Below are 12,312 nucleotides of genomic sequence, written 5' to 3' on the forward strand. Positions count from 1 at the left end.
CACGCCTAACAGTGTTTACTTTTGAACTTCCCGGGTGCTCTATAATGTATCTATGCTCGATTGTTTTGCGTGCGTGTGATGAACGCAAAGCTATGAACTAGAAGTTTTGCTAAAGATGGACATGTCACACAAGTTGCATACGTCGAATCTAAACTGCATTTAGCATGTGTTCTGGCCATGGAACATGTGTGTAGCCTCCTTGTTAAACAAATGTAATCATAACAAGTATCGCTTTATCATCAGGGTTTACGTCACTGTTGACTGTAGCACTAGGCTTCAGGCTTCACGAAAAGTAGCAGTCGTTTTCCGAGCTCCAGAATTATGGACTCTTCCTCACAAAGTGTTTTTCAAAGCGGGACTTCAAATGTGCGACTGGTGCGTGCCCCTGAAGGAATTGCCGGAAAAAAAAAATCGACAGATCTCACGTACCTGGGAATCGACGTTATGCGAAGCATGCGGAGGGAAGGTGACCGTGTTGCAATTTTTTGACTGAGCAACCCGTCATGAAATAACTCTAAATGTATGTACAAATGTTGCACGCACAGACATATGTTGAAAAGTTGCGCGTGTTTATGTAACCAGATATTTGCACTTGCGCGGCGATGCCACCTGGAACATGCGTACTAGCAACATTCGCAGCTGATATGAAGCGCTGATGCTTGAGCGGATGCTGGCCCTGGACACTGCTACATAAATCAACTTCAGCGCATGGCAACTAACCACAATGGACGTTAACGCGACGTGACGGCTGTATCAAAGGGGTACATATGTAATATGTTTATAAAATTGGGTAGGCAGTACTGCAACCACTATTGATGGTGACGAAGATTAGCGTCTATTCGAAAAGTAGGTCCGAGGCCTGGCATAGCTCAGCGGTAAAATGCTACATTACCACGTAGAATGCTTGGGTTCTATTCCAGCCGGGGCCCTTACATTTATTCTTGGCATTCGTCTGGTCGACGCTACCGATGTCGGTTATTTCTTAACGCTTGCGCATTAAAATTGCCCATGAGTGATCTCGTCGTGCCTGGGTAGATACTGTCAATCACCTGTGGCACATACCCGCATACCAGTGGCACATACCCACCCGTGGGTATGTGCCACTGTCTGGCGGGAAGTGTTTGACGACATAAGCGACGGGATTGTGATATTATTCATGTCCTGACCAGCGCGTCACTTTCGTTAAAACATCTTACCCTCCCATGCTAACTATGGTTCACGCCAAGGAGGTGACCACGAGAGCACCCAAACGTAGGCGGCCAGAAGGATATATACACTCAAAGTCGCCGAAGTTAGCGAAGAAATGTTTCGCACTTGAAAATTACATAATCTGCACCGAGTTGCTTATGGTGCGCAAAAAAAAAAAATCTCCGTCGAGCCGGATTCGAACCAGCGACCTATGGATGTCCATAGTGATACACCTCTACAGTCCACCGCTCTACCAACTGAGCTATCGACGGAACGAGAGTGGGCAGCAAAGAATGCACTTATAAACAAATTTTCTGTTTTCGTGCCCATTTTATAACATTTTAAGATTGGAAAGTTACTGTTAGGGCTAGGCTACCATCCTTTAGCTAGTCTTACTCGCTCACATTAAGGACAGAACAAACTTTAGTAATTCGAACAGCCATGCGCTAAGCCTCGCCCGCTTGCTAGAAAGTCATCTACCCGCAAGTGCACTACAAAGCGAACACATACGCAGGTTAAAACCCCGGTACAAATCAATTCTGCGTGAAAAGCTTTGTAAGGAACAGCGCAATCACAAACTTCGTCGAAGCATAGCAGTCTCAAGCCGAGAATCGCGCCTTGCCAGCTACTACCGGCACCCCACTTTGCCGCCCAAATAATCACTATTCCGCTCATTATCTTTGTCATCGCTATCCTTAACCAACACAAGCCACACAGTAAGAACACTTAATATATTGGCGCTACTACGTTTAACAAGCTACCGAATGAACACAGCAAGGATATGATCGCGCACGCTCGTTAGCGACCCTCCAAACACGCTTCACACGATCTTGCAGAATAAACATACATAACATTTTCGATAGTTCCAAAGTGCATACACTGGATGTACGAGATCTACGCAGTCAGTGGCAATGCTCACAATCGTCTCACATTAGCTCACACACGGTGACACACCCATTAAACAAACTACCAGAGGCTTGTCAAGCTGGGGAAGCTGATTGGCGATGTTCTAGTTTCTCTGCATCCCAACAGTAGTCACTACAAAAATTTGTGCAGGGCCTCTGAGACACTAGTAAAGCAATGCTAAAGCTCAAAGGCTACGCAATAGAAATTTTAGTTTTTTCTTCAGCCGCTAGGTGACACTACCATACAGAGCGTACGCATATTTGACTTCATACGTGGGCATGTTACCGAGGACTTTTCTTCCTAGGTTGAGGGTAGGCCGTTCAAAGTTAAGCATTCCGCACCTTGAAGAGGTAAAGGCTGATTGTGCGAGGCGTGTATTTATTAAACGTCAACAAACAACCAAACACCAAAAAGCAGAACATTTTTTGCAAAGGTTACTCTAGAGTTATGAATTGGATGGTACAACAGCTGACTCGGTGGCGCAACGGTAGCGCGTCTGACTCCAGATCAGAAGGTTGCGTGTTCGAATCACGTCCGGGTCAAATTTTTTTGTTACAAATTATTATTATTTTTTAAGCAATTATTTGGACAAAAGTTCTATTGCAAGGTCAGAGTTTACATAACATTGTAAACTTTAATGTGAGTTATGGGTCTGGTTATACCAATTTTTACGTGGTTTGTTAGAGCTTTTACATGCGTACACCGAATAAGAATCGGATTCGACGAATTGAACACACTACGTCAATACAAGAACACAACCGAGTTATTAACTAGGGATTCGATTGATTGGCACCACGAGTCGATTGTTTGACAGAAACGCGTAAATGTACTCTAAAGTGATGCAACTAATGAGTTTAGATCGATACTATGTACTCGCAGAACTGAAATATCGTGCACTTAATCACCATAAGTCAAGATCAATGTCTCATTTTTTAATTTCGCACCTAAATCTCCCCATGTGTTGGGACGAATTTTAAACGGCATTTTTTTTTTATTTTGACACTGGCTCTACGAAATTTTTTGAAACTTGATGTGGTAAGGCTACGGTCCCCTCAGAGGACAATGTACTACTTCATTTTTTAGCCATTGGGAGCTGCGTATGACCTAGTGGACGCCGCAAAAGAAATCTACCGTATGTCATGCCGTTTGGTGTGAGAAATTCATGGCGGCGTCGCATTCCACATTTTCTTTTCAAGCATTTTCTTTCGAGCTCGCTTACCCTATAGCGTCTCCTCACTGCAATGGTAGTGTTTTCGATATTGTGAAATTGTAATTTACTGTTACTCCAAAAATCGATTTTCTCTCTCGATGTCCCCTTTAGAGTACGCTCAGACGAACAGAACTTTATTTTCGGAAAAGACTTCGTTGCCGCTAAAACAGGGCAACGCCTCCTGGTCGGGCCCCTATATTCCAAGGCACCGCTGGCTCTCGCTATCTTTTCAGCCCTCCTGCATGACTAGCCTCAGCTGATCCTCAAGGGCTGTCCGGCCAGCATGGCCACCCACCTCTCTCTTCTGTTATCCCCTTCCTGTTCCTTGGTGTGTGCTGGTATACATTACCGCGTGACGTGGCATAGAGCGTCGGTGTGCTTCCACACCGTGGGCATACGTCTCTGTATGCCGAGGGGTAATTGATTTGATTGATATGTGGGGTTTAACGTCCCAAAACCACCATATGATTATGAGAGACGCCGTAGTGGAGGGCTCCGGAAATTTCGACCACCTGGGGTTCTTTAACGTGCACCCAAATCTGAGCACACGGGCCTACAACATTTCCGCCTCCATCGGAAATGCAGCCGCCGCAGCCGGGATTTGAACCCGCGACCTGCGGGTCAGCAGCCGAGTACCTTAGCCACTAGACCACCGTGGCGGGTCATATGCTGAGGGGTAGTCAACGCATGCAATCTGTGGATGTTTGTGTATGTGTTAGTTTGAAGTCGACGTAACGCCGCAGAATCCATGGCTGAAAAGTTGTTGTGTGGTGCTGGGTAATGTCTCCGCAAATCGCTGTAATATTGCCGGGATCGCTCTGTAACTGGGATCGATTAATATCGGGTCCTCCACGGTGTTGCCATCGGCAGCTCTGTAATTAGTGAAACCTCGAACTGCCTCATCTGCGCTTGGGCCCCGGGACAGGAGGCTGCTCGTGTCCAGGGGCCCAACTGATTGTCTGGGTATAGCTTATGTCCAGCTCTATGCTAAGTATCCGGTGCGCCTTGGAGCCGAATTTTCCTTTCTGATAATATCGTGTCCAGGGGCCCAACTGATTGTCTGGGTATAGCCTATGTCCAGCTCTATGCTAAGTATCCAGTGTGTCTTGGAGCCGAATTTTCCTTTCTGATAATATCTAAATGCGGCCTGAGAGTCTGCCATAATAGTAAGCGGAGCGTTGCGCTCCAACCCTTCTCTTATAGCTAATGCAATAGCAATCTCTTCTGCTTCTATGATGGTTGCTTGAGAAACCGAATCACAGACCGTGATCTTACGTCTTCTGTTTACGACAACCGCTACCATATTTTTTTTGCGTTGGCCCATTGTGGCGAAGCATCCGGAAATCTCGCAGTATTCAATAACCTTCATGTTTTGCGGATGTATGCCGCTTGAGCTTTCGTCCGCCCTGTGTTAATATCGGATCCATGTTTTTTTTTTTTGGTATTGGTGATACCCCATACAAATCTCTGATCTGGCTGGGTAGTTCCATAGTCTCTTGGTGTGTGCGTATACACCCTTCAAGGCCGACTCTAAGAAGAAGAGCTCTGCCTGTTGGGGTGTGCGCCAATGGAGTCCTCTGCGCTATGAGTTGGGCCTCAGCTATAGCTCATCAAATGTGTTGTGGAGGCCAAGGGATAGAAACTTCTCGTTGGAAGTGTTGCTATATGCCATCCTTATAATTTGATCAGCCTTGTCAATTCATCCCTATTCAGGACACGGTAATTAAGGGAACGAGTACATCACTCGGCTGATTACCAGGCTTTTCACGAGTTCAAGGGTGTCTTGCTCCTCCATCCCTTTCAGATTATGAGCCACACGGGCTATCATCCTACTAATCTGCTGCGTTGTTCTTAAAACCCGTAAAAAAGTGTGAAGAGTGCGCACAATCTTTCCGTAAGTTGCCTAACAAAAAAAAAAAAAGCACAGTCATGCGAATATTCAAAACTTATGTAGCTATATGCGCGTGTGGCGCAAAGTTTGAATCATATATTGTCACACACCCTATTTTCCATGTTTTATGTTCCTGGCACGTTGCAAGAGTAGACAGCGACTTGCGCAATCCGTGCCGAAATGTCTGAGAGCATTACAGGCTAGATACTTTTCAGATGATCTGTTCGGCTTGACTGCGCAAACGGAAACAGCTGAATTTATTCTAGAACAAACTCGGCCATCCGCGATAACGCTCGAATGTTTGATGTTCGACGCCGTGAGTATAAATTCAGACGCTCGTTCAGTTTATCTGCGGCCGATGCTCTGCTCGCCGATATCAGTGTACAACGTGCATTGCTTGCTGTATTGATTTATTGATATGTGGAGTTGAACGTCCCAAAACAACCATATGATTATGAGAGACGCCGTAGTGGAGGGCTTCGGAAATTTCGACCACCTGGGGTTCTTTAACATGCATCCAAATCTGAGCACACGGGCCCTCAGCATTTCTGCCTCCATCGGAAATGCAGCCGCTGCAGCCGGGATTCGAGCCCGCGACCTGCGGGTTGGCAGCCGAGTACTTTAGACACTAGACCACCGCGGCGGGGCTTGCTTGATGTATAGTTCACTTCATCCACTGTCATTCAGTTTTCGCCGGCCTTTTTCAGCAAATCGGCACGGACTTACTTGGGGCGTTCCCGAAATGGATCGTTGTAGCTTCTGACTGCCTCGCCTTGTACGCTGAGACAAGGGCCCTGCCAACAGGCAGTACGGCCGAGGTAGCTAAGTTCTTCGTCGAGAACATCGTCACGCGTCATGGTGCCCCAGAGGTTCTCATTAGTCATTACCGACAAAAGTACGACCTTTACTGCGGACATAACTCAGGCGATTCTGAGGCACACCACCTAGACAAGTCACCACCTGACCAACGGCCTCACCCAGCGTCCACATAAGACTATCGTTGTTATGCTGGCCGTGTACAGCCTCCAGCATTTTTTAATAATCCGCACGCAGTATCAACGCATTACAACGGCTCTAATCTGCGAAACCGGCAACAGTGCGCGCAGACGCACAAAGCAGCGCTAGCGCAAGCGTCATCTGCCGCGCTGTTCCTTTCAGGACGTTGCGCGCCCTACCACAATGACTGTATTAGTTTCCTTAGATTAAAAACAAAACAAAACAAAAGTGGTGTAAAAAACAATGCGCACAACAAGAGCGTCGGTTTCTTTAAAAAACAGCAAAAAAACAATGAGAAAACATACTTTGACAAAGAACTGGCGGAATGCGTGCTTTCAATATGATGTTACAAAAACAAATACTCGAAGGCGTCGGTAGCAACAGGCGCACAACGTCTACAGGCGCGCATCTTCGCGCAATTGCAGCTTGTGTACAAAAAGAGATTAAGGAGCACGCATTTTGTGCTATCCAAAATGAACGAGTTAAATACGCACGAACACAGCATGCAAATGAACGTGCATGCATTGAAACCGGTGCATTGGTGATCGCGATTAAGCCCGATCTGAATCAAATTTCTAAACAGGGCATTGGCGTCTTTCTGCAGCTGGCGTATCAATTGCGTCAGGCTCGATCGCTTTCAAAAGTGCCCGCGTGACAGCGATTTGAATTTTAACTATAGAAAGGTTGAAATGGCATAACTTACGGTGCACAAACACGAGCGATCCGTGGGATGCCACGTCTTGCACTTGATCTTTACCAGCCACAAGAGTCGCCTTTTCGGATCTTTCGGAAATCTGAACATCCTATAGGAATTCCGCGAGTGGTTTGTGCCCTGTGGTACGCTACACCTAGAAAAAAAGTCGCGAACGTGTCTCACTCAACCGGCCACGACGAGGCGTGGGGAACCGAATGGCGGCCGCCGATTGGGAGGCGGCACTCACCCCTTCAAAGAGTGTTTACACTCTGTAAGGGGGCGCGCGCATCGAGGAACTCTAATGTTCATGGGAATAATGGCTGTGTTCCAATTCTTAAACAGCACGTAGACAGTCTACGCGGACTGCTTAGAAGACAGCACCGAGCCCATGCTGTCTGAAAATTGGAATACGTCTGGACGGCTGGATGAATGGATGGATGGATATGGCTTTACCCTTTTGATCAGGCGGTGGCTAGCGCCACCAAGCCGTAATACTTAATGAACCCAAAACTATATCTATCCTTCCCCTCCCTAAAAAGTGAGTTTGAGGATTCGTACTCCGCAGCGAAGAGCCCAACCCTCACTCGTGCCTTGACTTTAGCCACCAATCAGATAACCTCCTCCTAGTTAATTCTACCCGCTTAAAGTTTATTTTGCCCTCCCGGTCCCTAAACCCCATGCAGTGCTTTCAAAAACGCTGCGCCATCATTCTGAACAATAGGGTGAAGCCCTTTACAGAACATTATCAAGTGTTCGGCAGTTTCTTCTTCCTCTCCACACGCACTGCATACTGTGTCTACCCCTTCGTATTTGTCCCGATATGTCTTTGTTCGCAGTACTCCCGTCCTGGCCTCAAACAGTAGATAACTACCCCGAGTATTATCATAGATCCTTTCCTTGGCGATTTCCTGCTTAAAAGTTCGATAGATCTCTACTGCGGACTTTTTAATTATGCCCATTTTCCACATGTCGGTCTCCGTTTCCTTCACTTTCTTCTTAACCGATAGTTCTTCTGGGTTTGGCCACCTGCTGTTTTCTAAGTATTTACCAGTCAACTTCCTGGTTCGCTTCCTCCATTTTGCATCGACATTCTTCATGTAGAAGTAGCTGAAAACCTTCCTAGCCCAACGCTCCTCCTTCATTTTTCTCAATCGCTTCTCAAATTTTATCTTGCTGCTAGCTTCCCTGCCCTCAAATGATGTCCATCCCATATCACCTTGTACTCCCTGATTTGGTGTATTCCCGTGAGCTCCTAAAGCAAGCCTACATATTCCACGTTGCTTAATTTCTAATCTTGCTTGAACTTCTGATCTCATGCACAAGACCGCATTGCCGAACGTCAGCTCAGGAACCATGACCCCTTTCCATATTCCTCTCACAACATCATACCTATTGTAATTCCACAGTGCCCTATTTTTCATCACTGCTGCATTCCTGTTACCTTTAGTCGTCACGTATATTTCGTGTTCCCTCAGGTACTCGGTCCCATTGCTTATCCATACGCCCAGATATTTGTATTTATCTGTTATCTCAAGCGTGACCTCCTGTATCCTAAGCTCACTACCTTCGTTGTCATTGAAAATCATGATTGCTGATTTTTCCTTACTGAATCTAAAATCTAACCTATCTCTCTCATTACCGCAGATGTCCATCAATCTCTGCAAACCTTCCTTGTTGTTGGCCATTAGCACTATATCATCTGCGTACATTAATGCTGGTAGTGTCTGATCAATAAGTTTTCCTTGTTTGACTAAAGAGAGGTTGAAGCCCAGCCTCCTTTCTTCTAATTTTGCCTCTTATCCTTGTAGGTACATCATGAATAATAAGGGTGACAGGGGGCACCCCTGCCTAAGCCCCCGTTTTACATCTGCAGGCTTGGATACCTGTTTTTCCCACATTATAACTACCTCGTTACCTTTGTAGATACCCTTTAAAAGATTAGTGACTACATTTTCCACGCCTAGTGTGTCCAGTATTCCCCACAATACCTCTTGAACCACGCTATCGTACGCTCCCTTGATATTCAAGAATGCTAGCCACACGGGCCGGTGTTCCTTTTCTGCTATTTAGATGCACTGCCTCAGTGAGAACAGATTGTCTTCCAACCTCCTGTGTTTCCGAAACCCATTCTGCAGTTCCCCCAGCACCCCCTCATCCTCTATCCACGCCTGCAGTCTTTCCTTTATAATCTGCATCGCCAGCCTGTAGACCACTGATGTCGCTGTTATAGGACGGTAGTTGTTTATGTCAGCGTTGTCCCCCTTTCCTTTATAGATCATGCTCATCCTGCTAAGTTTCCATCCATCGAGAACTTCACCATCGATTATTATTGTGCTAACTGCCTCTCTCAAAGCCTGCTTAGACTTCGGACCTAATGTCTTTATCAATATGATTGGAATGCCATCTGGGCCTGTTGATTTACCACAAGGAACCCTTTTCTCGGCCCTTTCCCACTCTCGTTGTGAAAATGGAGCCATTGCACCACTTGATTCGTCCTTGTCTATTGTGGTGCATAAAGTACTTCTTTGTTGAAATTTTTCTGTCACCCTTGTTCTTATATATTCAATAGCTTCGTCCCCTTCTAGCCTGACACCTTGGGCTGTAGTTATAAAACTCTGCTCTAGACTCGTCTCATTTCTTAGGGAGTTTAGATGGTTTCAAAATTTCGCAGCTGCCTTTCTATCTTTTTTATGTACTTCTGCCAGCCACTGAGCTCCCTTTCTTCTAATCTTTTCCTTGATCAGAAGGGATGCAGCCCTTCTACAGCTTAGAAAGGTTTCCCATTTTCTTTCAACATCATCTGTCGGTTCACCCCGCTGCTTAGCATGTCTGTGTTCCCTAGAGGCTTCCTGACGTTTTGCTATGGCTCTCTTAACTTCCTCATCCCACCAACTTTAGGGTTTGTGTCTTCTTTTCCGGGGTGACTTGTTACGCGTCTTAGCAAGCTCTAGCTCAAAGAGTCTAATTAGATTCGTGTATGTCCACACTGTCTTATTATCCTCCGTATTACTTTCTCAATTTGTTGAGTGGCTATTTCAATTTGCCTTTCTGAATAAAAATTTTCCTGTAGTTGCTCATCTTGTCTCCTTCCCACTTTCACTGCTCTTCCAAAACTTAGCTTGATACGTTTGTGATCACTACCCAGACTTCTGGAGCCACCTTCATCTATGTGCATTCCCCTGAGCTTATCATACATCCTATGTGACATCAGTGCATAATCTATCGTGTACTGCAGCCTTCCTACCTCCCATGTTATTTGCCCTTCACACTTCTCGGTACTGTTGCAAATCATCAAATCAAGCCTTTCACACATATCCATGATCATTTTGCCTGTCGGATCGGTATACCCGTCTATATCTTCTATGTGCGCATTCATGTCTCCTAGTATAATTGTCTCGCACTCTCTTCCTAACTCCTGAATGTCCTTTGATATACACTCTACCATTGCCTGGTTTTCCTCTCTAGCCTTTGGTCCCGTCCACAAGTACACGAAACCAAGGAGTGTCATTTGACCTGCCACTTTCCCTTTTAGCCATAAATGTTCCTTACACTCCTGCTTGACCCTTTGCCAGTCTGTACTTTTATGAATGAATGCCCAAATATCACCCCCCTTTCTGCTGCCTTCTGTTCTATTACAATATTCCCACGCGTAGTCCGGATTCTTCGGAGGTTGTTCCATGTCTTTGAGATGTGTTTCTAAAAAACCGTATACCATCGGCCTCTCTTCCCTTAGCTGTTCTTCTATCTCTTCCCACTTCAGCCTGTTCCTACCACCCTGCATGTTAATATACCGTATGTCTGAATGTGCTCGGCGCTCGTGGCTACGTCTATTTATGCCCCAGACTCTACCTCTCTTAGACATTGGTGCCACTTTGGAATCGGAATCGGCTTTTACACGGCGATGCGCCACCTCGCGTCGAGAAGAAAAAGCTAAATTAAACAAACGTAACAGTTCTATTTTCTGGCTTATTTCGCTTTGAAACTGAAAACAAATAAACGTTACTCACATTGAGCGTCTGGAGAAGCGTCTGCATGTGTGCAGACGACCATTTCGGCGAGATCATATCTATCTGAATATTCTAGGAACCCTACTATCTCAGCGATTTGATAAGCCGCCATCTTGTTTAGACAGCAAAGTAGCTTGCGGTCTTCTCGAAGCAGTCTACATGGTCGGCTAAGTGGGAATTGGAATGGCACTTAAGATGGCTGCCGTCCACTTAGCTGTCTATTCAGCCGTCTAAGGTGAGTATTGGAACACGCCCAATACAACTAGGTGGCGTTAGTGCCCTTTCACAGCATGCCCACGGAGTGAATGATGATAGGGGGCGCTTACGTCAGTTTGTCTGTCTGTGCGTCCGTCTTTCTGTCCGTCCATGCTTCCGTCCGTCCGTGCTTCTGTCCGTCCATGTTTCTGTCGATTCGTCCGTCCGCGCTTCCATTTGTCTGTCCGTCCGTCCGTGCATCCGTCTGTCTATCTGTCCGTTTGTGGTTTCCTTCATTCGTGCGTCCATCCGGCCGGCCGGACGGACGCTTTGCCCCACTCATGATTATTCACTCCGTGAATACACTGTAATATTCTTTATCATTTATTTGAACCGTTCTCTATTTTTCGTCACGCATAATATGATTTTTCGCTCACAACCAACGACGCCGACACCAATGCGATGCCGAAATATCTGAGAAACGAGCTTTTTAACGCTGTCGCGTTAAAAATGAAGAGCACTGCTATCTGTGGGTGCCATGGATCTATAGCATTTAAAGCTTCGCAAAATTTCATCGATCCAATCTCGTGAAAATACGATAGACTTGTTACGTCACGCGAGGAGATCTCGGCGCGAAACTTAAAAATGAAACTTCAACCTTGATTTTTTCCGCTAATAATGAACTTGTGACGGTGAAACTTATGACAGTAGAGTTCCCAGAGTGCAATTTATGAATATAAACCAAGTCGTTTTTCTCTTTGGTGTCCATTTAAAGCAACTTTTCATAACGTAATTTCATATAAAAACGTTAACTGTGCCCGGGTTGAGCGGCATCACGCCGCATGATGTAGTCAGATTTTGAGCGGCATCCTCCAGAATTACGCCGACGAGGCGCTACTGTGCTGTGCAGATTATGGTTGGGCGTCGCATTTACCAATGCGTACGCGTTCCGCATTGGAATGGCTGACACTGCTGCACAACCATTGCGACAGTGACGAAACAACTGGGCACATTCTGTGTGAATGCCCACAATACTGCTCGCAGAGACAGTCACTCTGCAATGCACTAGATGAACTGGACAACCAGCCTCTTTCGGAAGAAAGAATCCTGCGCTACCGACAAGACTTTATGTCGCCGAAGAAGGCTGTGAAGGCGCTCCTGCGCTTCTTGCGTTCAACCGGCCTGTCCGAACGACTGTGATCAGAACTCCCTGAGTGTGTGCGCA

The 12,312-nt window shown here is 46.1% G+C and overlaps 2 non-coding genes across 2 annotated transcripts; one reads left to right on the forward strand and one right to left on the reverse strand.

Annotated features, from left to right (window-relative positions):
• Window positions 1–1,369: 1,369 nt before the first annotated feature.
• Window positions 1,370–1,460, reverse strand: TRNAY-GUA (transfer RNA tyrosine (anticodon GUA)). The gene is given in 2 exon segments: window positions 1,370–1,405; window positions 1,424–1,460. It is a non-coding gene; the product is annotated as a tRNA-Tyr (tRNA).
• Window positions 1,461–2,564: 1,104 nt separating this feature from the next.
• On the forward strand, window positions 2,565–2,636 carry TRNAW-CCA (transfer RNA tryptophan (anticodon CCA)). Its single transcript has one exon. It is a non-coding gene; the product is annotated as a tRNA-Trp (tRNA).
• The last annotated feature ends 9,676 nt before the right edge of the window (window positions 2,637–12,312 follow it).

The sequence above is a fragment of the Rhipicephalus microplus genome, chromosome 5 (assembly GCF_043290135.1).
Source record: "Rhipicephalus microplus isolate Deutch F79 chromosome 5, USDA_Rmic, whole genome shotgun sequence".
NCBI classification, from domain to species: Eukaryota; Metazoa; Arthropoda; class Arachnida; order Ixodida; family Ixodidae; genus Rhipicephalus; species Rhipicephalus microplus.